Source organism: Chrysemys picta, chromosome 20 (assembly GCF_011386835.1).
Source record: "Chrysemys picta bellii isolate R12L10 chromosome 20, ASM1138683v2, whole genome shotgun sequence".
Lineage (NCBI taxonomy): Eukaryota > Metazoa > Chordata > Testudines > Emydidae > Chrysemys > Chrysemys picta.
In genome coordinates, this window is record NC_088810.1 from 9,100,495 (window position 1) to 9,126,114 (window position 25,620).

Here is a 25,620-nt window from a genome sequence, read left to right on the forward strand (position 1 = left end):
GGATGCCTGGGTTCTCTCCCCAGCTTTGGGAGGGGAGTGGGGTTGAGCGGGTAGAACAGGGAGGCTGGGCGGCAGGATGCCTGGGTTCTCTCCCCAGTTCTGGGAGGGGAGTGGGGTTGAGTGGTTAGAACAGGGAGGCTGGGCAGCAGGACGCCTGGGTTCTCTCCCCAGCTCTGGGAGGGGGGTGGGGTATAGTGGTTAGAACAAGGAGGCTGGGTGGCAGGACGTCTGGGTTCTATCCCCAGCTCTGGGAGGCGAGTGGGGTCTAGTGGTTAGAACAAGGAGGCTGGGCAGCAGGACGCCTGGGTTCTCTCCCCAGCTCTGGGAGGGGGGTGGGGTCTAGTGGTTAGAACAAGGAGGCTGGGCAGCAGGATGCCTGGGTTCTCTCCCCAGCTCTGGGAGGGTAGTGGGGTCGAGTGGTTAGAACAGGGAGACTGGGCAGCAGGACGCCTGGGTTCTCTCCCCAGCTCTGGGAGGGGGGTGGGGTCTAGTGGTTAGAACAAGGAGGCTGGGCAGCAGGATGCCTGGGTTCTCTCCCCAGCTCTGGGAGGGTAGTGGGGTCGAGTGGTTAGAACAGGGAGACTGGGCAGCAGGACGCCTGGGTTCTCTCCCCAGCTCTGGGAGGGGGGTGGGGTCTAGTGCTTACAGCCACCTGTGCCCCTCCCACACCTCCTCTTGTAGGTGCTGGGAGCTGGGCTGGGCCTGGGCCAGAGGCTCTTCCCCACTCAGGAAGAAGGATCCCAGCTGGGATTAGCTGAGTAAATGGGGCAGCAGACCTGTGTGCCACAGAGATCGCCAGCTGCTTAACCCTTTAGTGTCCGCACGTGGAGATGGGACCTGATCAAAATGGAATGGGGGATGATGGGAGAATGGGATCGGGTGGGTGAGAGCAGGGGGATGGGAACCAGGACACCTGGGTTCTATCCCTGGCTCTGGGAGGGGTGGGGTCTAGTGGTTAAGGGGGGTGGTGGCTGGGAGCCAGGACTCCTGGGTTCTATCCTGCTCTAGGTGGGAAATGGCAGGTGTTTGCTCCATTGCGAACCCCAGGTTGAGCAGCTGCTGCCAGAGCCTTTTGCACACCTTGGGCCATGGCCCCCATGGGGGGAGGGAGGTTTCACTTGAGGTGTATTGGGGGACTCCCGGGGCACTGCTGGTCCTTGTAGCCAGATGCCCCCGAGTAGCTCACTGTGTCTCAAGGCCTCGCCTGGAATCACTCCAGCCCCAGCTGCTGGCCCCTTGTTCCAGGTTGAGGACATGAAGATCTTTGTGGCCCCCAGTGCAGGGGGCTCGGCTCCCGTCTGAGTGCTGCGGTCTGGGGCCGTACTGGGGCAAGGGGGAACCAACCAAAAGGAGCAGGGACCCCCGTCCCTCACATGAAAGCAGACCCCATCGAAGCAGCCAGTGTTTGCCCTCCACCCAGTGCTCCGAGGGAAAACTTGGGATGCTGAGATAACCTCCCGGCCATACCCCATTCACCTGTCCAGCTCGGCTCAGGGGCGGTCAAGGGGAGCATAGGGTGTCCATTCCAGCGGTGGCTGCATCTCAGCGCTGGGCGAGTCATCCCCATGCGGTGTCACTATGCGACTGTTCCCTGACTGCCCCGCCCCAGAGGTGGCTGCAGCTCTGTTCCAGCCCAGAGAGAACCACTCTACCTGAGCCCACCCTGTTACTATTCGGTCTAGTTCTATGATGCTGGCTGTGTTTCCCCTGGCTGGGCAGGTCGGGGTACTATGTCGGCTGGGCCGCTGCCCCCTGCCAGCTGCTCTGTGTCACTGCCGGTCATCTCCAGCCAGTTCCACCCATCGGGGCTCGCTCCCCCTTCACTGCTCCCGTCTCACAGACTCAGGGTGCAGAGGTCCGGGGGGTGGGAGTGGCATAGCAAAGACCCCCATGGCTGAGCCCTGCTCCCTGGACCAGCGCTCCCAGCCTCTGGGCCAGCATCCTCCCCTTTCCTCAGGACAGAGCTCACACCCCATTACTGATGGCAACCCTTGGCCCTTCGCCTGTGCCTTCCCTCTGCAGATCTCCAAGCGCTTTGCCAAGGAGGGCAGGCTCATTATCCCCATTGTGCAGATGGGGAAACTGAGGCACAGTCACCCAGTAGATCTGGGACTCAAATCCAGCTCTCCAAAGTCCCAGACCGGTGTTCTATCCACTATACAACACTTCCCTCCAAACCCATTATGGGGACCCCTCATAGGGTGCAGAAATCACCCCCTACAGAGCTCTGCCTCATCCCCTGCTTCTCCCCAGCGTGGCAATAACCCTCTGCTAATCCCATTTATGCAGCCAAACCAGAGAGGCAGGCTGGCCCGGTGGTGAGGGTGCTACCCTGGGCTGTGGGGCTCTACAGTTCAATTCCCAGCTCTGGGACAAACTGCCTGTGTGACCTTGGACAAAGCACTTAGCTTGCCCCCTGGTGCCTCAGTTTCCCCCTGAGGATGGCTGTGATGCCCTGCCTCACCAGAGAGATGCCCAGGGCGATGGGGCCAGAGAAGGAGCTGGTTGGGCAATAACAGGCCTCAGAAGAGGGGTAAGCACTATTCTAATGTATGTAAATGAGGCTGGCTCCCCACAGAGCCAGCAGCCGGCTCCAGGGCTGTGCCCCCTACAGCTGACAGGCACCCAGCTCCAATCCACCTCCCAGGGGCTGCTTGCTGAGCCAGGTGCTGTGGCTGCCGGATGGGGGGTGGCTTCCCTGTGTCATGGGCATGTGGAAGCCATGGCTAATCCCTGGAGCTCGAGCCAGACCTAACGAGAACAGCTGATCCCTGTGTCACTAGCCCAGGGCCGAGGGAGACTGACCCCTCCAGGAGCTGGGGCAGGGCTGGGAATGGAACCAAAGTATCCTGAGGAGCCCTAGGAGCCTGGCTGAGACCCTCCAATTCACTGCATGCAGGGGCCAGATGTGGGCCAGTCCCAAATCACTGGGGGGGAGGCCCCTGCTGCCTCATCCAGTCTTGCTGAGCTGCCTTCCTTCCCCTTCCCCAGTGCTGTTCCCCAACCCCCTGGGGTCATAGTGGCTGGGGCCCTGTCACGGACTCCCAGGTCGTGCCCAATCTTGGCTCCGTACGGTCCCATTCGGCGGCAATTTGGTGGACGGTCCCTCACTCCAGCTTTTTTTTTTTTTTTTTTTTTGTCGTTTGGGGCGGCAAAAACCCTGGAGCCGGCCCTGCCCACATGCCCAGTCTCTCCCTGCCTAGAGCCCACGGACAGTTCCCTTCACCTCAGGGAGATCTCAAAAGCGACCACCACGGGGTTAAACCCCCACCCTCCCCAAGCCTGGTAACCATCTGCCACTGCCATGGAAGCACATAGATCAGCAACCCTTCCTCGGGGGGGGAATGACAGGATCTGCCCCACCCCTGCCCCCTCCACTCCCACACAGGACCCTGGGCACCCGACACAGCTGGGAAGGGGTGCAGGGACCTGCCAGGGAGAGGCAGCCCGGAGTCATGAGCTGCTGGGATAGTGCAGGGTCCTGGGGGCGTTAAAGGCACCAGCTCCTCCCAGCTCCAAAGGTCGCTGTGCCTAGCAGGGTCGCCAAAGGGTGAATGGCACTGGCCCTGCGCGGGTTCAAGGGTCGCTGAGGGAGGAGCGGGGAGCAGAGTGCCTGGACCTGTCACACAACCCCACAGAGGGCTCCCACCCCAGGCACGGGACTGTTCTCCCAGCTGCAGACACCAGCACAGGCCCTTGAGTCGTTCCGGGAACACGCCAAGGAATCAGCACAACTGGTGCCAAGGTGCAGCTGGCTCTGGGGTGGGACAGCCAAGTAATAGCCTCACCCTGCTCCCTCCAGAGCTGAGCCTCCCATTGCCAGGCTGAGGCGCTGGAGACGACTGACTTTCAGGAGAGAGGACCCCCACACTGCTCCCTGCAGCACAGCTCCCCTAGTAGCGCATAGGGACCAACACTGACGCAGGGAGGTCTGTCTCTGTCCCTGCCCTGCCATGGCGCGTGAATACTTCACCCACAAGGGGGTACTGTTCCCATGCCTGGATTACTCCCCCGAGAAGCTGAGCTACGTGGAGAACGAATTCCAGGTGCAGGACGACGACATCTTCAACATCACCTACCCCAACTCAGGTAGGGGAGAGCGGCTGTGTGTGTGTGTGTGTAGGGGGCTCCTGACACACACACGGACATTAGATGGAAACACCAAACCCGTCACATGACCTGATTTCCTAGATGCCAGTCCCCGGGCACACACACACGCCCAGCCCAGAGTGAGACAAAGCAGGCTGCTCCTTGGGGCCCAACTTGCCCACCTTGTGCTAGGCTGGCTCTCTCCAGACACACTGTGATCACAGGCTTTTTTTAGAGCCACCGGCAGGGCCAGGAGACCCCTGGCACAGCAAAATGAGACCTTCTGATTTTAGCACTGTCAATGCACCTCAGCTGATGCGGGCTGGAGCCAGGACTCCTGGGTTCTCTCCTCGGCTCTGGGAGCAGAGGGGGACCTAGCAGGTTGAGGGCTTGTTTCAGGCCCATTAACCTTTTCACCCCCAGGCACTAACCGGATGCTGGAGATCCTGAGTCTGATCCGTTGTGACGGGGACCCCGGCTGGGTGCGCAGCGTGCTGAACTGGGAGCGGGCGCCCTGGGTGGAGAACCGGACGGGGCTGAAGGCTGCCCTGAAATAACCCCCACCCCACCTGCTCTGCTCCCACCTCCCCGTCCAGCTCTTCCCCAAGTCCCTGCAGCGCTCCAAGGCCAAGGTGAGAGGCGGGAGAGCAGGGGCTGCGGGTCGGCATTGAGGGGCACCGACAGGGCTGTGCGTCGGGAGGGGGGTGAATCCAGGGCTGCTGCTGGGTGTGAGTTACAACAATGTGGGCGTGCGGAAGAGCAGCCAGTGGGGTGCGGCGAATCCGTCTCCCTGCAGAGAGGGTTGGGAGGTGACGGCCCGGGGTGGGTGGCTAATCGCTGGGTTCACTTGGCATCCTTCTCCCCCGATTGGTAGTGACCCCCTTCCCCTCCCCCCAGATCATCTACACCCTGCGCTGCCCCAAGGACGTCCTGGTCTCGCTGTACCACTTCTCCAAGCTGCTGCTCCTGTTCCAGGACCCTGGTTCACTGGACTCCTTCCTCGAGGACTTCCTGAGCGGGAACAGTGAGCAGCACCCCGGGGCCACTTGAGCCGGACACCTGGGTTCCAAGAAAGTCACAAGTGCTTTGAGTTTGTGCCTCCCCAGCCCTTTGCCCAGGACCCGGCACAGCTCAGAATCCCGCTCCCCAAACAGCCGCAGCACAACCAGGGGTCTGCAAACACCACTGACGACCAGCCCACCCCTCCTCCCCGTGCCAGGATAAAACCCAGGTGTCCCTCGCTCCTGCAGTCCCCAGTAGACCAGGGTGGAGGGGCCGGGTGGTGCCAGCTCTGGGGTCACCGTGCCGCTCTCCCCTGCACGGTGCCCTACGGCTCCTGGTTCGACCACATCACCGGCTGGATGGGGCTGAAGGGCAACGAGAACTTCTTCTCCATCATCTACGAGGAGCTGCAGCAGGTAGGGAAACCCCGCCCTTGGGTCATGCCCACACATAACTCCAACCCCTGGGGCCACCCCCACACGTAACCCCGCCGCTGAGACCTCATCCACACATAACGCCACCGCCTGGCGACACCCACACATAGCCCCGCACCTGAGTCCCCATCCACATACATAGCCCCGCCCCCTGTGGACACACCTACACTTAACCTCATCCCTGTGGCTATGCCCACATGTAATCCCACCCCCTGGGGCCACACCCACATATAACCTAGCTCTTTGTGAGCCAAACCCACACTTAACCCCGCCCCAGGCAGCCAGTGTAGCTTGTGGCCAAGGCCCTGTGCCCTCAGAGGCTTCTGTCTGGACCCAGTGGGGAGCAGAACCTTCCGTATGGGGAAACTGAGGAACCTCAGATCCCACCCTTCACAGCAGCGGGTGTCTCCCTCAGGATCCGTGGGGCAGCGTGCGGAGAATCTGCAACTTCCTGGGGAAGGAGCTGAGTGGGGAGCAAGTGGCCACGGTGGTGGAGAACGCCTCCTTCCAGAGCCTGAAGGGGAACAAAATGTCCAACTACTCGCAGCAGAGGGACGAGTTCATGGACCACCAGAACGGGGAGTTCCTGGGGAAAGGTGAGTCCTGGTTGGGGGCTGCAGGTCTGGATTAAGGGGCATGGGCAGAGCTTGTGGGGGCAGGGCTGGGAGAGCCGGGGCTGCAGGTCCGGAGTGAGGGGCATGGGCAGAGCTTGCGGGGGCAGGGCTGGGGAGTAGAGGCTGTGGGTTGGGAGTGAGGGGCATGGGCAGAGGTTGCGGGGGCAGGGCTGGGGAGCAGAGGCTGTGGGTTGGGAGTGAGGGGCATGGGCAGAGGTTGCGGGGGCAGGGCTGGGGAGCAGGGGCTGTGGGTTGGGAGTGAGGGGCATGGGCAGAGGTTGCCGGGGCAGGGCTGGGGAGCAGAGGCTGTGGGTTGGGAGTGAGGGGCATGGGCAGAGGTTGCGGGGGCAGGGCTGGGGAGCAGGGGCTGTGGGTTGGGAGTGAGGGGCATTGGCAGAGGTTGCGGGGGCAGGGCTGGGGAGCAGGGGCTGTGGGTTGGGAGTGAGGGGCATGGGCAGAGCTTGCGGGGGCAGGGCTGGGGAGCAGGGGCTGTGGGTCGGGAGTGAGGGACACCTTAGACCAGGGGTAGGCAACCTTTCAGAAGTGGTGTGCCGAATCTTCATTTATTCACTCTAATTTAAGGTTTTGCGTGCCAGTATTACATTTTAACGTTTTTAGAAGGTCTCTTTCTATAACTAAACTATTGTATGTAAAGTAAACAAGGTTTTCAAAATGTTTAAGAAGCATCATTTAAAATTAAATTAAAATGCTGATCTTACGCCACCAGCCTGCTCGGCTCGCTGCCAGCCTGGGGTTCTGTTCACCTAGGCCGGCAGCGGGCTGAGCAGGGCCTATGGCCGGGACCCCAGACCTGGGTGGGGGGGTGTTTCAGGGGTCAGGGCAGAGGGCTGGGGGAGGGGGTTAGGGGCAGAAGGCTGGGGTGTGTGAGGGGGTTCAGGGCAGAAGGCTGGGTGTGTGTTGGGGGTGGGGGGGTTCAAGGGTCAGGGCAGAAGGCTGGGGTGTGTGAGGGGGTTCAGGGATCAGGGCAGAGGGCTGGGGGTGTGTGGAGGGTGTAGGGCAGAAGACTGTGTGTGTGGGGGTTCAAGGGTCAGGGCAGAGGGCTGGGTGTGTGTTGGTGGTGTGGGGGGTTCAAGGGTCAGGGCAGAGGGCTGGGTGTGTGTTGGTGGTGTGGGGGGTTCAAGGGTCAGGGCAGAGGGCTGGGTGTGTGGGAGGGGTGCAGGGCAGAAGGCTGGGTGTGTGTTGGGGTGTGGGGGGTTAAAGCGTCAGGGCTGAGGGCTGGGGGTGTGTGGGGGTGCAGGGCAGAAGGCTGGGGTGCTCGGCTCGTGGGGGTGCTCCCAGCCCCCTGCCCTGAGTGGCTCATGGCAGGGGGCTGGAAGGGATATGCCCTATTCCACCCCCTTCCCCCAGTCTCCGTCCCTACTTCTCTCTGCGTCCTGTACGGAGCAGGGAGCACGCTGCTGCTCTTCCCCCTCCCCCTCGCTAGGGCCATCAGCTGATTGGCGCAGGGAAGGAGAGGAGGAGGGGCAGGAAAGCACCACACTGGGGGAAGAAGTGGGGGAGGGGGAAGCTTGGCTGCTGCAGAACCAAGCTTCTGCCTCCTGCCCCCGCAGGGGAGAGCGGTGAGCGGGGGGGCTGAGTGGGGCGGGGGGCCGGGACTGCAGCAGGGAGCTGCGTGCCACTCAAAATCAGCTCGCATGCCGTGTTTGGCACGCGTACCGTAGGTTGCCGACCCCTGACTTAGACCATGTCCCCTGTGGTTTGCAGGGATCTGCGGTGACTGGAGGAACCATCTCTCGGAGGCACAGAGCCAACGATTTGACACCGTTTACCGGGAGTGGATGCAGGGTCTGGGCATGACCCTCCCCTGGGACTGACGGCCCTGTGCCTGCCATATCTGCACCCGCAATACACCGGCCCTGTGCCACCCACGTGCTACTGATCTTCCTGTGCCCTGGGAGATGCCCCTTGGGGCCGCATCACTGGGCTGGGGTGTGTGACCAGCAGGGGGCAGCACCCACCCATGGGTCAGATCTGCATTTTTACTAATACGTGTGAACAAAGGGTTAGGGTTACTGTTGGGATCCACTAGGCATAGCTACCAGGTAACGCGGGAGAGTGGAAAGCCAAAGTGTCGATGAAACTCTTTTGCTCTGAAACCCCCAGACTCCATCTTGTGAATTCTCATTTACTTCTGTGCTAACTGCTTACATGTTAAAGCAGAAATGTATTGGTCAGCGTTTCTGGCAAATGGCTGTAGTTTCACTCACATTAGCAGAAATAATAAAGATAAGGAGGACGGAACAGAGAGAGATAGTTAGTTTGTTGCTGCTTTCCCATATATCCCCAAGGTATTTAGTGCAAAGGGTCAAGGGATGTACCTTGTTCTCCCTTCAAAATGACAAATGTATCCGCAACAGATGTCTCTTGTATCCCCCCTCCCCAAAATAATATATGTATCCTGTGTAACCTATTATCTATCGGTCAGCATAATGACGCAAAAGAATGAATGCTAAGTTGTTTGTCTCTCTGTATAAAAGAAGCTCAGTTGTGCTTGTAAGGTGTGTCTCTTCTGGCATAAGTCGAGGAGCACCCTCTCAGCTGACTGACAAATAAAGGACTTGGTACCCGTCTTCTTGTCTCTCCGTGCCTCCTTGGTGTAATTAGGTAAGCTCCGCGGGGAAACAGGCCCTATTTGGCCAACATTACTAAGAACAGACAGACACTGTAAATGTTGCTTTTGCCTAAACCTGATGGATTTGTTAGTATAATGGGAATAGAGAAGAGCAGTTCAAGTATTACTGGGCATGGTGGGAATGTATAGGCGAGCGCATACTTGAAGACTGCCTCAGCTCCTTATCTCAAGGTGAGTTCAAGCAACCAGTTAGGAGGGGCAAGGGAGTCTGGGGTGCCGGCGTAAGAAACACTAAAAGGCAGAGAAAGGCCTGGCCGTGGCCAGAGCACAACTTTACTCCCTACCCCTCCCAGGAGGTACCAAAGGGGTGGGACGAAGACCCCGACTGATGAACCTCCAAAACAGAACATGACCATAGGTCATAGCAGGGGTGACAGGTTTGTATCATTTTTGGTGGTGCCCAGAACAGGTCCAAGTCTCCCCCTCCACCACCTGCTTTGTCAGCCAATATACAGTAACTCTCACTTAAACTGGTCCTGGTTAATGTTTTGTTACGTTAGGGTTACCATACATCCGGTTTTTCCCGGACATGTCCGGCTTTTCGGCAATCAAACCCCCGTCCGGGGGGAAATGCCAAAAAGCCGAACATGTCCGGGAAAAATACCGGACAGGCACTTCCTCTCCCGCAGCTGCTCTGCTCTTCCCCTGACTCAGACTTCGGCTCTGTTTAAGAGGCAAGCTGCCCGAGCCAGCGCTCCGGCTTCGGGCAGCCCCCTTGCCTCCGGATCCCAAGCCGCCGGCCTGGCACTTCCCTTCCCGGGCTCCAGCTCCTTTGCTCTGGCGGCGCAGGGTCTGGAGGCAAGGGGGCTGCCCGAAGCTGGTAGCGCTGGCTCGGGCAGCTTGGCTCTTAAACAGAGCCGAAGAGTCAGGGGAGGAGCAGAGCAGCTGGAGCCCGGGAGGGAAAGTGCCCTGCAGGGAGCGCAGGGTCCGGAGTCATAGGGGCTGCCCGAAGCCCGAGCGCTACTGGCTTCACGGGTTTGCCAGGCAGCCTCCAGACCCTGCGCCCCCGGCTGGACACTTCCCCTCCCGGGCTCCAGCTGTGCTGGGGAAACGCTGGCCGGGGGTGCAGGGTCTGGAGGCTGCCCGGCAAACCGTGAAGCCGGTAGCGCTTGGGCAGCCCTTTTCGCGTGGCTGGGAGGGAGGAGGGGGAATTAGGGCAGGGACTTTGGGGAATGGGCGGGGAATGGGTGGAGCTGGGGCGGGGAAGGGGCGGAGTTGGGCCGGGGGTGGGTGGGAAAGGGGCGGGGCCAGGGCCCCGTGGAATGTCCTCTTTTTTTATTTTTTAAATATGGTAACCCTAGTTACGTTGCTGATCAATTAGATCAGTGATTCTCAAACTTTTTTTGCGGAGCACTGGAAAATTGCTGAGGGTCTCGGTGGACCACGTAATGATCTTTCCAAATGTTGTTTGTACCGTTAGCTAACTATTGTAAAGCGCTTTGGATAAAAGCGCTATATTAAAAACTCTTAATACACCTCTACCCCCGATATAATGCTGTCCTCGGGAGCCAAAAAATCTTACCGCGTTATAGGTGAAACCGCATTATATTGAACTTGTGCTACATAAAAACCCTTAATAATAATTAAAGTTTTATTGTTCTACATATAAAAGCACACAACTCATACTTTAATAGCAGTAGTCTAAACCTTTCTAAGGGGACGGATGTGCCCTCTCTCCCCTGCCGTGGCAGCCCCTGGCCTGGGAAGGAGGAGGGGTCTCTCCCCCACCATAGAAGTCCCCACCCTGGGGCTGGGAAGGAGGGGGGGTCTCTCCGTGGCAGCCGCAGCCCTGCAGCTGGGGAAAGACATCCCTTTCTCTGGCCGCTGCAGCCCTGCATGACACAAATTCCCCCACCCCCTCTTCTCACCCCACTGCTCCCTCCCACCTACCCCCTCTTCTCCCCAAGACCATCACCTCACCTTACATGTGCATCTTCTCTAGGGTGCAGGCAGCTAATGGTGGAGCCACACCTGCGCCTTCATTCTCTCGTGTGTGGCCACCCAAGCGTGCACCTTAGAGGAAACTATCCACCGGCCACCTCAATGGAGCTCGGTCCATGGACCACAGTTTGAGAACCTCTGAATTAGAGCAGATGTTCGTTTAAAGTTGTGCAATGCTCCCTTATAACGTTGTTTGGTAGCCGCTTGCTTTGTCCACTGCTTGCAGGAAGAGCAGCCGTTGAAGCTGGCTAGTGGGGGCTTGGAACCAGGGTGGACCAGCAGCCCCCTTATCAGTGCATTTGTAAGAGGTTTGAACTAAAAGCAGCATTCTGGGAAGCTGCCAGTACCCTTTCAAGTTTGGTGCTACTCCAGCAAAGGCAACTGGAGGATTGGAAATTAGAGTTAGGGGTGGGTAAAGGTGATTTGGCACTACAGGGTTTGGAGTCAGAAGCAGAGTTAAGAGGCAGGAGCTTGGACTTGGTCCTAAGGGAGTGAAGGAAAAAAGGTTTCAAAGTGAAAAATGGAGGTGCGCGGGGGCAGCTTAACTGCAATGGATACTCCCGGGGGTAATTCTGCGCAGGAACATATTTAACGAGCCCTGCCAATTTCTAATTTTTTGTGCAGAAAAAAGCTTCTGCCAATATGTTGCTGTAGTTCTGCTTTTTGCCCACCGGAGGGTGCTGTGCCACAATAAGCAGAAAATAACTTCTGCACTTCTGCCTTTTGCCCACCAGAGGATGCCAGGTGATAGAACATAGCAGCAGCTCCCGGCCAGCGAGGGAAGAGAGAGAGCTGCCTAGTGGGGGAGGACAGACTGGGACAGGAGCTCAATGGAGTGGAGGCACAGGGCCATGGGGATGGGGGAGGAGGGCAGAGCTATGTAGGGACAGAGGAGTGGCTGGATGAGGGCACAGAGACACATGGGGACGGAGCAGATATGCCTGACTGAATGGGAGAGGCTCGGGGTCAGCCGGGGCGGGAAATATGGTTCTGTATTGTAGTTTAAATGAATTATTACTCAGAGTTCTGTATGCCTAGAAAGGAATCTAGCTGTCAAAAAACATTTCCTGAATCTTTTTTGGTGTCTGTATTGTGACAGACATACTTGCTGACAGGTATTTTGAAATAAATGACCAAAAATAATTGAAACTGGTGTGATTATATTGTGTTATTTTGACAAATAAAATATGCAGAATGTTGCAGAATTTTAAAATATTTTGAGCAGAATTTTTATTTTTTTGGTGCTGAATTCCCCCAGAGTAAACGGAGAAGGGCACTCCTGGAATCCACTTGGGGTGCAAACAAAAGCAACAAGACACTGGGGAACAAATTCAGGGTTTGCAGGAGCGGCTAGCAACCCCCTCTCTTCTCTCACAGCAAGGATAAAAATCTAGGTGTAAGGAAGGGTTCCTAACTGTTTTAATTGTTAGCCTGTATTTTAAACTAACCGCGGGGGGTTAATTGGTTGCTTTCCACCCCACCCCCATCTCTCCCACTTTTGGTTTTCTGAAGTTTTAATGGAGGGCACTTTGGATACTTAGTGAAAAGGTTTTTTGGAGGAAGCATGACAGAAGTCTGCTGGATTCCATTGAAATTTGTAGAGTAAAAGACCCAGGGGTGACCCTGGAGACAAATGTTTTACTGCCTTTAAGAACAATTCAAGGTAAAGGAAGCACAGGGCGAGGCAGCTGTGTCCCAGGGTGTACTTGGTGGCTAAGTCCTTGCAGGCAAAATGTACCACCTTAATTGAATGCAGAAGTAAGGGAATGAAGATCACTTACAAGTAGCTTTTGCAGAAATTAAAAGGACAGAGTTTGAAGGGAAGTAAAGGGTTGGGAGTTGTGGAAATGCTGAAAGGTAACAGTTGTGTTGAAGATGTTAAAGAGTAACAGGTGTGGTGTTATAAGAAGGGAGTTTGTGGTTTGATGATAAAACTCAGTTATGCAAATGTAAATATACATGCAACTTGGTACAGCCACATGGGGTGGAACCCTGGTAGTTAAACAAATTATACCAAGGGGTCAGGTGGCTACTACCACCACTATGTTTTTGTCCCCAGGAGCCTTTACAGCTATTCTGAAGGAAAATGGGCCCTTTTCCCACAGGAATGGGTTGTAAATATAATTAAATCAAAATCCCTGAAGAATTCTAAGGGGTTTCCATTGAAACTTGACTGTGTCCGATTGTACAAGATGGGAATGTAATCTGGGTACAGTTGTGTAAAAATAATGAAAGCAGTGTGAGGGGTGTTGGGCAACAATTAATTGGCGTTGGGGTGTGTGTGTTTGTAATTATGTGAGGTTATAAGGACCTAAACCAGCACTCATGGTTTGTAAAATCCTGTTTGTATGTTTAAGATAAATTGGGTTGGTTTTGTTCTTTTAAATTAAAAACAAACAAACAACCAAACAACGCCACTAAAACTCCATTTGATTCTCTCATTGCAACACTGACAGAACCTTGTGCTAGACACGGGCAGCTAGTGTGATGTGGTTTTGGTATTTAGCATTTATAGTACCTTTGGGTACTTGCATGTTTTTATAAAGTTTAATATTTTTTTTAAATAAGGCCCAGAGAATGTGGCCCTGGCTGGGGCAGGCAGACCAAGGGAATGGGGAGAAATTCTGGATCCATTTTTTGGTAATAAATAGCAGAAGGTAAGAACTGCAGGAGGGGAACAAAAAGTGAAAAGACAGACAGTGACCTCTGAAGAAAAGGCAGGAGTGGAAGGTACAAAAAAGCAAGGTCAGAAACACTGAGCCTTGAGGTGGCTCTGAGTAATCAGACGGTCACAGTGTTAAACCTTGGGAGAAATGCAGTGACTAACCCCGTGCCAATGGAGAAGGTGTATAACTGGGGTGCAGGGTTAAGCAGGCTAAATATGGTAATTAAAAACAAATCTCATGTCCAAGGTCCCACGGTGATGCTGTCTCTCAGCTATTACCTGGGAATAAACTTTTGGAACAATTCTTGTTGCTATTCACAGTTGTTGCTGTTGTAAACCTGCCCAGACCCGGCAATGTGAAATGGCAAAAGGAGGAAACACGTGGACAGCAACACCCCTAAGTTGTGGTAATGACCATAGGCATGCGCAACCCATTTCATTAGGATGTGCACCCAGGGAGCCCCGCCCCTGCCCTGCCCTGCCCTAGTCCCACCCCCATCCACTCCCTCCTACTTCCTGCCCCCTGACTTCCCCCCTCAAACCTCCAATGCCCCCTGCTCCTTGTTCCCTGACTACCCCTTCCTGGGACCCCTGCCCCTAACTGCCCCCCAGGACTCCACCACTTACCTAAGCCTCCCTGCTCCTTGTCCCCTGACTGCCCCCTAGGATCCTGCCCCCTACCTGTCCCCGACCCTTATCCACACCCCCGTCCCCAAACAGACCCCCAGGACTCCCACAACTATCCAACCGCTCCCCGCCCCCTGACAGGACCCCCCAGAACTCCTGACTCATCCAAACCCTCCCCCAGCTCCTTATCCCATGAGCACCCCCTCCAGAGACACCCCTCCACTAACTGCCACCCCGGACCCTCCTTGCTCCCTGTCCCCTGACCCCTATCCACCCCCCACCCCCTGACAGACCCCGGGACTCCCATGCCCCATCGAACCCCCTCTGCTCCCTGACTGCCCCCTCCAGAGACCCCCCGCCCCTAACCATCCCACCCCCTATCCAACCCCCCTGGCCCCGGACCCCTTACCATGAGATGAGGCTCCTAGCCTCCCCGCGGAGCCAAACACTTTCCCCTGGGAGTGCACAGCCCCGGCACCCAGAGCGCTGCGTGCGCGAAACCATGGCTCCAGGGGAGGGGAGAATGTGGGGGGAGGGCCCGGCGGCTTGCTGCGTTTGGCCAGGCACTCCGGCCCGGGAACGCAGACCCCACAACTTGCCGCACCGGGGAGTGGAGCCATTTGCCCACCCCTGCATTAGGGGTGTGCCTGGGCACACCCGGCACACCCCGTGCGCATGCCTATGGTAATGAGGCAAATGAGGACGTTAAGGATTTGCCCATAGGAAGTTGCACCTCTGATCCCCCCCCGGGAAGTTGGCAGTGTCAGTATGTGGTGTATGGATTGAAAGGGGGGGGGGTCCCAACACAGTGAAAAATAGCAAATTGATCAGGAAATATTGCATGGTATTCCCTAGGCTATGCCATGATCAATGACAGTGAGAAACCCAGTCATCAGAACATGTAGCTCGTCACAGAGGGCCCAAAAAACATATAACCCTCTGGGCTCCTGGGATGTTTGGGTTATGGGGTCCCACAATTGGGGTGTGATGTTACCATGGTAATCATAATGGTACCTGCACAGAGGAAAATCCCCGGACGTACAGTTGTTATGTAAACATCACACTGGGCATACACTCTCCCCTGGGACACTAGCTCTATGAGAATTTAACCACTTTGCAGACTGTAACCCTACAGAGAATATGGACGCCAAGATGGGAAAATCTGGATCTAAGCTGGCCACAGCCTAGAACTGGAAATACCCTCCGATGGGTGAACGTGTGGGAGCCACGGTGGGAGCGGGTGCAACCAGCGCTCTTCAACGTATCTTTCCTGTCCATAACATAGGTGGGTGGCACACCCCAGAGAACGGTGGGTGGACCGGGTACACCCCAGCTGCAGCACATCCAGAGAAGGGTGGAAGCAGCAATTTCAGGGGTGAGTGAGGGGACACACATGGACTCGTCGCTAGAAAAGGGATTTGTGGGCAGCAGGAAACACAGGGTCGGGTGTATGGAATTTGGGGAACAGTTGGGTCACTAAGCGATTGATCAGCCAAAATGTAAAACTTCAACAACAAATCAATGAGCTCCTGGCACCGCAACTGTCTGCGATTGCTCAGGAAGAGGGCGGCAGAGGTGAACCTGCGGCTAACCCAATGGCCAGGGGAGCTCGGGATGTGGGTGGGGGGTGGCTTTTGAAGGCTAACCTGGGGGGAGGTGTGTCTGGGAATACAAAATGCTCAACTGTGGGGCTGTCAGCTGTGTAATAGTTACCCTGGTACCTTGGAATGGGGCAGCAACTAAGGTGGGTCCCCATGAGCCCTGTGCGAGAGTAACCCTTCTGCCCCTCTGAGTTGGCATCAACAAGGGCCGGGTTCAGTATCTAGGGGTTCCGTTTCAATAATGCAATGCAAAACCGGCTCGAGCCCTCATCCAGTGACCTGGGACAATTACCTACCACCCCCTGGGCGCCTCTAGGAGGCAATACTTCCCCTCTCGCAAGCAGAGAGTCTGAGTGTAGCAAAAGCCTTTTAATAAAGGAGGGAAACAATCCAGCATTATGTTGTGTAAACACCACAAACAGGATTCATAACACAAACCATGAGCAAAAGACCCACTTCCAAGTAAGTTTGGCAGTGTCCTTTTCCCCTCAGGGTCTTAAGTCCAACAACCCCAAAGTCTCTGTTCCTAGTCAGTGATGCCCCAGAGTTCAAAAGTTTATCTGCAGAGTTTTACCCCCCAGCCTGGGCGGAAATGGGGGGGGGCACATGGGATGTTAAGGGACACCTTACGTGGTCTGAGGCTGACTGCCCCAACTCTCCATGGAGTTCTGCTGCAGCCTTTACCACGAATGGCTCTGCTCTACCAGCTGTGCCACGCCACGCGCGCTGCTCCCCGTTCCGTGGGCTGCTCCAACCATCCCACAACTGCTCAGCTCTGCCAGCCGCTCCACTCCACCCGCCGTCCCATGAACCGCTCTAGCTGCCCCCGCAAATGGCTCAGCTCCGCTCACTGTTCCGTGAGCTGCTCCAACCATCCCACAAACTGCTCGGCTCTGCCAGTTGCTTAGCAATATTTCTTCAGGCTTCCCCACTGTTTAACACAGCACTCAGTGATCTCAGCTCAGCAATTTTAGCTCTTTTAGTGATTTCAGCTCTTTAGTGATGTCAGCTTGTAGTAGGGGAGCCCCAGTGCTTGTGCACCATTGACCCAAAGTGAATTCAGCTCAGCAACTTCTAGCTAGACTCCAATTGGAAGCAAATTTAGCTCTGCTATTCAACGGTAGAGAGAAGGGGTAGTGCAATTGGTGTTTCCAGCCCTCAAAAGGGGCCCATACCATCAGGTACACATACCTGTCCCCCACCTCTCTCAATTCACTGGATTTTGTAATCCATGCCCCTTGTCTAGCGAGTGCTACTTTCTGGTGAGTCCCTCTGTCATACAACAGTTCCACTGGCCTTGATTCACAGAATCAGGGTAACAACACTTCATTCTTCCTGCCCCAATAACAGAGAAACTGGGGATCCCACACCAGCCAAAGTAACCACTTTCAGTTGTTGTTGTCCCAGGCTAGGCGGGGTGGGTGTGCCTATGCAAACAAGATCAGCCCCTGGAGTTCTTTTCCACACTCACCATAATTCACCACCAGATGTCAGGGTAGAGCTCATCCTGACTCTCCTTACAGGAGTAACGAGAAAGGGAGGAGCTCTCTGGGAAGCACTGGGGGATAAATGGGGTGGATGGAATGGTGTAAAATGGACAATAATTCAGTTAAATAATTGTTTGTCCAGAGAACATATTTGAATGTGTCCCTCCTCAGTGGCCGTGGAGGACAAGAATTAATGGTCCATTGCAAATGAGGGCCATAGAGGTGGTGTATACGGGGCATGGGGTGTTTTGCTGGGAATGTGCACAATACCAGGGGGCACAATTATACCAGCACATGCCCAAGTTACACACATCTACACTCTGCCATCGGGACTTTGGTGCACGAATGGATCTGTGGAACTCATTGCTGTGAATAATCTAACCAGCGCCTACCACCTGATTCATTACCAAGCGGTCAAGCTGGTTTGGACAATACCCCATTTCTCTGTGAATATCTGGTGGACTCATTGTCATAACTATAAAGGGAAGGGTAACAGCTCTCCTGTGTACAGTACTATAAAATCCCTCCTGGCCAGAGACTCCAAAATCCTTTTACCTGTAAAGGGTTAAGAAGCTCAGGTAACCTGGCTGACACCTGACCCAAAGGACCAATAAGGGGACAAGATACTTTCAAATCTTGGGGGGGGGGGAAGGCTTTTGTATGTGCTCTTTGTTTGGGAAGTTGTTCGCTCTTGGGACGGAGAGGGACCAGACATCAATCCAGGTTCTCCAAATCTTTCTGAACAAGTCTCTCATATTTCAAACTTGTAAGTAAACAGCCAGGCAGGACGTGTTAGTTTATCTTTGTTTTCTCAACTTGTAAATGTACCTTTTACTAGGATGTTTACCTCTGTTTGCTGTACTTTGAACCTAAGGCTAGAGGGGATTCCTCTGGGCTCTTTAAGTTTGATTACCCTGTAAAGTTATTTTCCATCCTGATTTTACAGAGATGATTTTTACCTTTTCTTTAATTAAAATCCTTCTTTTTAAGAACCTGATTGATTTTCCTTGTTTTTAGATCCAAGGGGGTTGGATCTTGATCCACCAGGAGTTGGTGGAAGGGAGGAGGGGGAATGGTTAATTTCTCCTTGTTTTAAGATCCAAGGGGTTTGGATCTGTGTCCACCAGGGAATTGGTGAAGAGTCTCTCAAGGCTACCCAGGGAAGGGAATTAGCATCGAGAGTGGTGGCAGCGACCAGATCTAAGCTGGTAGTTAAGCTTAGAAGTTTTCATGCAGGCCCCCACATTTGTACCCTAAAGTTCAGAGTGGGGAAGCAGCCTTGACATGGTGGCAGAGCGGTGGGATCATTTTAAACCAAAAGCCAGTAAGATTTTTTTTCTCCTTTCTAGCTGCTTGGAAAGCAGAGCTGAAGGTAGATGCATATCTTATCTCTCCTTGACTGAAGGCAGAGGTGTTAAGTTTTTTTTAACAAGGGTTTTTGTTAAGAGAAGGGTTCAATCAGTGAGCAAACAGCTGGTAAAAGGCATTTACAAGCTGAATTGTTTTTTTTCTTTCTACCTCTCGGGGATAGCTAGTTAGAAAGTCTCTGTTACCTCAGCAGCAGCCTGAGCTGAGTGCATCCCAGTTTCAGTCAACTGCAGAGGGGTGTGGCCTAGCACAAGAAAACAGGAAAATGACTACCAAAGAAGTAGCTAACAAAATAGAACTGGCCAGACTAGAAGCAGAAGAAAATGAAAAAAAACATCAGAGACTGCTTCAATTAAAAAAACTCGAGCAAGAAGCTGAAGAGAAAGCCAAAGAGGAGGCCCACAAGAGAGCTATGGAGCTGAAAGAAAAAGAGATGGAGCAGAGAGAAAGAGAAGAGAAAGCCACAGAGGAGGCCCATGAAAGAGACGAAAAAGCCAAAGAGGAGGCCCACAAGAGAGCTATGGAGCTGAGAGAAAAAGAGATGAATGTGGGGATGTATCATCCCTACACCAACCTAATGGAAAGTTCCATAAGGAGGTAAGGGTCACGATGGGACACTTGCAAGGTAATAAATCATGGCCTTATGTAAGGCCCCCTGGTGGTCTAGGGATTATATAAGATGAGGTAAACAAGGTAATAAATCATGGCCTTATGTAAGGCCCCCTGGTGGTCTAGGGATTATATAAGATGAGGTAAACAAGGTAATAAATCATGGCCTTATGTAAGGAACGGTTGAACCAATCGGTGTGGGGCTATACATGTGATAAACACATGATTCTCCTTCTTGTCCAATCCGTAGATGTGTGATTATAGCCTAATTGTGTTATGTAATGTAGAGAAAAACTATAAAAGAAAGCTTGCAATAAACAGAATTCGGATTCAGCTTGCAACCACATTGGTCGTGTGCTTTATCCGCTCCGCATGGGACCCCACAGATGAAGCATGAACTGGAATTAGCACGGGCTAGGCCGGATATACCAGCCAATCCTAACAACCCCTCTCCAGGTACCCCTTCCCATCCCAGAAAATTCCTCACCTACAAGGCAGGCAATGATACTGAGGCCTTCTTAGAAAATTTTGAAAGGGCCTGCCTTGAATACAGCATCACTACAGACCAGTACATGGTAGATCTGAGGCCGCAGCTCAGTGGACCCTTAGCAGAGGTGGCGGCTGAAATGCCTAAGGAACACATGAACAGTTATGAACTTTTTAAAAACAAGGCCAGAATCAGAATGGGGCTAATACCTGAGCATGCCCGTCGGCGGTTCAGAGCCCTCAGGTGGAAACCCGATGTATCATTTACCTGACATGCCTACCACATTGGGAAAAATTGGGATGCCTGGATATCAGGAGCAAATGTTAAATCTATGGAAGAGTTGCCCTTCCTAATGCAAATGGAGCAGTTTTTAGAGGGTGTTCCTGAGGAAATAGAAAGGTACATCCTAGATGGGAAGCCCAAAACTGTAACCGAGGCGGGGGAGATTGGAGCCAAATGGGTAGAGGTGGCAGAAAAGAAAAAAACTAGTAGCAGTTGGAGCGAATATCAGAAGGGGCAACCCGAAACCAAACCTTACCACCGGGGACAACCCAAGGCCCCACCCACATCCCAAGGGAAACCCCAGAGGCCTTCTCACCCCACCACACCAGTCTCCACCAACCAACATCGCCCCGGTGATACCTTAGCAGGACGATGTTTTAAATGTAATGAACTGGGACATATAAAGGCTCACTGCCCCAAGAACCGCAACCGATTACAGTTCATTACACCACAATCACACCAAAGATTCCCAGACCCAGATGCCTCTCTCATACCTTCAGAGTGAAGGGAAACCTTGAGAGTGGGCGGAAAGAAGGTTATCGCTTGGAGGGACACTGGGGCACAAGTGTCAACTATCCACCAATCCCTAGAGGACCCAAAACTCATCAACCCACAGGTTCCAGTGACAATTCAACCCTTCATGTCACAGTCTGTAACCTTGCCTACAGCCAAGTTGCATGTCCAGTACAAGGGCTGGTCAGGAATGTGGACTTTTGCAGTCTATGACAATTATCCCATCCACATGCTGCTGGGGGAAGACTTGGCCAACCATGTGAAGCTAGTCAAGAGAGTGGGAATAGTCACCTGCAGCCAGGCTAAGCAAGCTTGCACCCCCATCCCTGTTCCTGAGCCGTCCACCAGGGCCCCGTCTGTGTTACCAGAGACCCAGACAAAGGTGGTGGAACCGGATCCCCTGCCAATGACTGCAACAGCCGTAGTGGATCCAATCCCAGAGACCCAGCCAAAGCCAGTCCCAGAACTGGAACTGGCAACACAACCAGCGCCAGAACCATTGCCAGCACTGAGCCCAGCGCTTGCAAACCCATCTACAACTCCAATGCCAGAGGGCACTAGCGAGCCTGAACTGGCAGAAGCAGCAGATAACCCTACCCAAGAGGCTCAGCCAGAGCCTGAAATACAACATAGTGCACCAGCGGACAGCGGTTCACAGTCAATGGAAACAGCCCCAGCACCTGCATCGCTTCCAGAGGGACCAAGCCCCAGTCCACAGTCCAAGGAAGAACTGATGTCTCCAGCATCAAGGGAACAGTTCCAGGCCGAGCAGGAAGCAGATGACAGCCTTCAGAAAGCTTGGGCAACGGCACGGAGCACCCCACCGCCTCTCAGCTCTTCTAACCGATCCAGCTCTTGAGCTTAGCCCATGATCATCCCAGTGGCCATTCTGGGGTGAACAGAACCAAAGACCGGTTGGGGAAGTCCTTCCACTGGGAGGGAATGGGCAAGGACGTTGCTAATTATGTCCGGTCTTGTGAGGTGTGCCAACGAGTGGGAAAGCCCCAAGACCAGGTTAAAGCCCCTCTCCAGCCACTACCCATAATTGAGGTCCCATTTCAGCGAGTAGCTGTGGATATTCTGGGTCCTTTCCCAAAGAAGACCCCCAGAGGAAAGCAGTACATACTGAGTTTCATGGATTTTGCTACCCGATGGCCGGAAGCAGTACCCTTAAGCAACACCAGGGCTAAAAGTGTGTGCCAGGCATTAGCAGACATTTTTGCCAGCGTAGGTTGGCCCTCCGACATCCTTACCGATTCGGGAACTAATTTCCTGGCAGGGACCATGAAAAACCTGTGGGAAGCTCATGGGGTGAATCACTTGGTTGCCACCCCTTATCACCATCAAACCAATGGCCTGGTGGAGAGGTTTAATGGAACTTTGGGGGCCATGATATGTAAGTTCGTAAATGAACACTCCAATGATTGGGACCTAGTGTTGCAGCAGTTGCTTTTTGCCTACAGGGCTGTACCACATCCCAGTTTAGGGTTTTCACCATTTGACCTTGTGTATGGCCGCGAGGTTAAGGGGCCATTACAGTTGGTGAAGCAGCAATGGGAGGGGTTTACGCCTTCTCCAGGAACTAACATTCTAGACTTTGTAAGCAACCTATAAAGCACCCTCCGACACTCTTTAGCCCTTGCTAAAGAAAACCTAAAGGATGCTCAGGAAGAGCAAAAGGCCTGGTATGATAAACATTCCAGAGAACGGTCCTTCAAAGTAGGAGACCAAGTCATGGTCTTAAAGGCGTCCAGGCCCAGAAAATGGAAGCGTCATGGGAAGGACCATTCATGGTCCAGGAGCGCCTAGGAGCTGTTAACTATCTCATAGCCTCCCCCACCTCCAACATAAAGCCTAAGGTATACCATGTTAATTCTCTTAAGCCCTTTTATTCCAGAGAATTAAACGTTTGCCAGTTTACAGCCCAGGAAACAGATGACGCGGAGTGGCCTGAAGGTTCTACTACGAAGGAAAAAGGGATGGTGGCGTGGAAGAGGTGAACCTCTCCGCGACCCTTGGAAGTCTGCAGCGACAGCAGATCAAGGAGCTGTGCACAAGCTTTGCACCAATTTTTTCAGCCACTCCAGGACGGACTGAACGGGCATACCACTCCATTGACACAGGTAATGTTCACCCAATTAGAACCCCACCCTACCAGGAGTCACCTCATGCCCAAACTGCTATACAAAGGGAACAGGACATGCTACAGATGGGTATAATCCGCCCCTCTAATAGTGCATGGGCATCTCCAGTGGTTCTAGTTCCCAAACCAGATGGGGAAATATGCTTTTGCGTGGACTACCGTAAGCTAAATGCTGTAACTCGGTCCTGACAACTATCCAATGCCACGCACAGATGAGCTATTGGAGAAATTGGGACATGCCCAATTCATCTCTACTTTGGACTTAACCAAAGGGTACTGGCAAGTACCACTAGATGAACCCACTAAGGAAAGGTCAGCCTTCGTCACCCAGGCAGGGGTGTATGAATTCAATGTACTCCCTTTCGGGTTGCGAAATGCACCCACCACCTTCCAAAGACCTGTAGCTGGTCTCCTAGCGGGATTGGGAGAATCTGCAGTTGCCTACCTCGATGATGTGGCCATTTTTTCTGATTCATGGACAGAACACCTGGAGCACCTGGAAAAAGTCTTCGAGCGCATCCGGCAGGCAGGACTAACTGTTAAGGCTAAAAAGTGTCAAATAGGCCAAAACAGAGTAACTTACCTGGGGCACTAGGTGGGTCAAGGAACTACAAATCCCCTACAGGCCAAAGTGGATGCTATCCAAAAGTGGCCGGTTCTAAAGTCAAAGAAACAGGTCCAATCCTTCTTAGGCTTGGCCAGATATTATAGGCAATTTGTACCACACTACAGCCAAATCGCCGCCCCGCTGACAGACCTAACCAGAAAGAAACAGCCAAATGCAGTTCGGTGGACTGATGAGTGTCAAAAGGCCTTTAACCAGCTTAAGGCGACACTCATGTCTGACCCTGTGCTAAGGGCCCCAGACTTTGACAAACCGTTCCTAGTAACCACAGATGCGTCCGAGCGGGGCGTGGGAGCAGTTTTAATGCAGGAAGGACCAGATCAAGAATTCCATCCTGTCGTGTTTCTCAGCAAGAAACTGTCTGAGAGGGAAAGCCACTGGTCAATCAGTGAAAAGGAATGCTACGCCATTGTGTACGCGCTGGAAAAGCTACGCCCATGTTTGGGGATGGCGTTTCCAACTACAAACAGACCATGCTGCGCTACAGTGGCTTCATACCGCCCAGGGGAATAACAAAAAACTTCTTTGGTGGAGTTTAGCTCTCCAAGATTTTGATTTTGAAACACAACACATTTCAGGGGCTTCTAACAAAGTGGCTGATGCACTCTCCCGGGAAAGTTTCCCAAAATCAACTGGTTAAAAATTGTTCTTGGAATGTGGAACATATTGTTAGTTTTTATATAATCAGTAGTATGTCTAAAGGTGCATGTGTCTTATTAACTCTGTTTTCTCCTAGAGCTCCAGGAAGAAATCACAGCCAGTGTGGAACCGGCTGTCCAACACTATCTCTGATTTGGGGGGCGTGTCATAACTATAAAGGGAAGGGTAACAGCTCTCCTGTGTACAGTACTATAAAATCCCTCCTGGCCAGAGATTCCAAAATCCTTTTACCTGTAAAGGGTTAAGAAGCTCAGGTAACCTGGCTGACACCTGACCCAAAGGACCAATAAGGAGACAAGATACTTTCAAATCTTGGTGGGGGGAAGGCTTTTGTTTGTGCTCTTTGTTTGGGAAGTTGTTCACTCTTGGGACTGAGAGGGACCAGACATCAATCCAGGTTCTCCAAATCTTTCTGAACAAGTCTCTCATATTTCAAACTTATAAGTAAACAGCCAGGCAAGGCGTGTTAGTTTATCTTTGTTTTCTCAACTTGTAAATGTACCTTTTACTAGGATGTTTACCTCTGTTTGCTGTACTTTGAACCTAAGGCTAGAGGGGATTCCTCTGGGCTCTTTAAGTTTGATTATCCTGTAAAGTTATTTTTCATCCTGATTTTACAGAGATGATTTTTACCTTTTTCTTTAATTAAAAGCCTTCTTTTTAAGAACCTGATTGATTTTCCTTGTTTTTAGATCCAAAGGGGTTAGATCTTGATCCACCAGGAGTTGGTGGAAGGGAGGAGGGGGAATGGTCAATTTCTCCTTGTTTTAAGCTCCAAGGGGTTTGGATCTGTATTCGCCAGGGAATTGGTGAAGAGTCTCTCAAGGGTACCCAGGGAAGGGAATTAGCATCGAGAGTGGTGGCAGTGGACCAGATCTAAGCTGGTAGTTAAGCATAGAAGTTTTCATGCAGGCCCCCACATTTGTATCCTGAAGTTCAGAGTTGGGAAGCAGCCTTGACACTCATAATATGGACAAGAGCACATGAACAGGGCAGGGGCAGCTCGATGCAACTGTCAACAACTGGACACATTTAAAATATATTCTCCAGAATGGTGTGAATAGGATTTTAACCCTGTTAGAGGAGGAGAAGCAGTGTTTCTGGTGGTGGCCTGGATGTTGGACTATATTACCATGGTCAGGGCTCACAGTATTACTGTGGATTATCCTGGCTATTGGCCTTTATTAAGTCTACTATTCCCAGACACCATCCGATGGTCCAAGGACATCTACACCGAACACATCATCAGCCACCAACAGTACCCTGAGCCCGAGCAACATTGTGCATCGACTACGAGAAAGGGACCAAAAGACTTTGTCCATTGGACCATATGAACTGGAACCATAAACTCCCTGAACGTCAAATCTCACCAAATGAGGGTCAATCCATCCTCCTCATCGTATCCACTCATTATACACCACACCCGATCGTAGCCATTCTATGAACAACAAACCCTCATCTCTCAATGTCTGTACTTTGACCCGTTAACCTTTTACCCCCAGTCGGGAATATTGCAGTTTACGTTTTCCTTATGCCACCTGATATTAAACTGAACTTCGCAGCCCTTGATAAGTTGTATGTTATTCCCTGATAACCGAAACCTTCGACGCTTAAACTCTGTACCGTTTTATTTTTAATTTAAACATCATCTTAATATAATCTTGCAATGTATACTGCAGTGGTGCAGGGGGACAACCACTGATTGTCACATATGAGTAACGTAAGAGGCCCTCCACCGAAGCGTAACAGATAACCCAGACCCAACCTGCTCGGGCGCATCACTATGGGGAGTCTGACACACTGATTGGAATATACTCGCA

General features: G+C 53.1%; 1 pseudogene; it reads left to right on the forward strand.

The window, feature by feature from the left end:
• Nucleotides 1–1,037: 1,037 nt before the first annotated feature.
• Nucleotides 1,038–25,369, forward strand: LOC135976824 (sulfotransferase 2B1-like; annotated as a pseudogene).
• The last annotated feature ends 251 nt before the right edge of the window (nucleotides 25,370–25,620 follow it).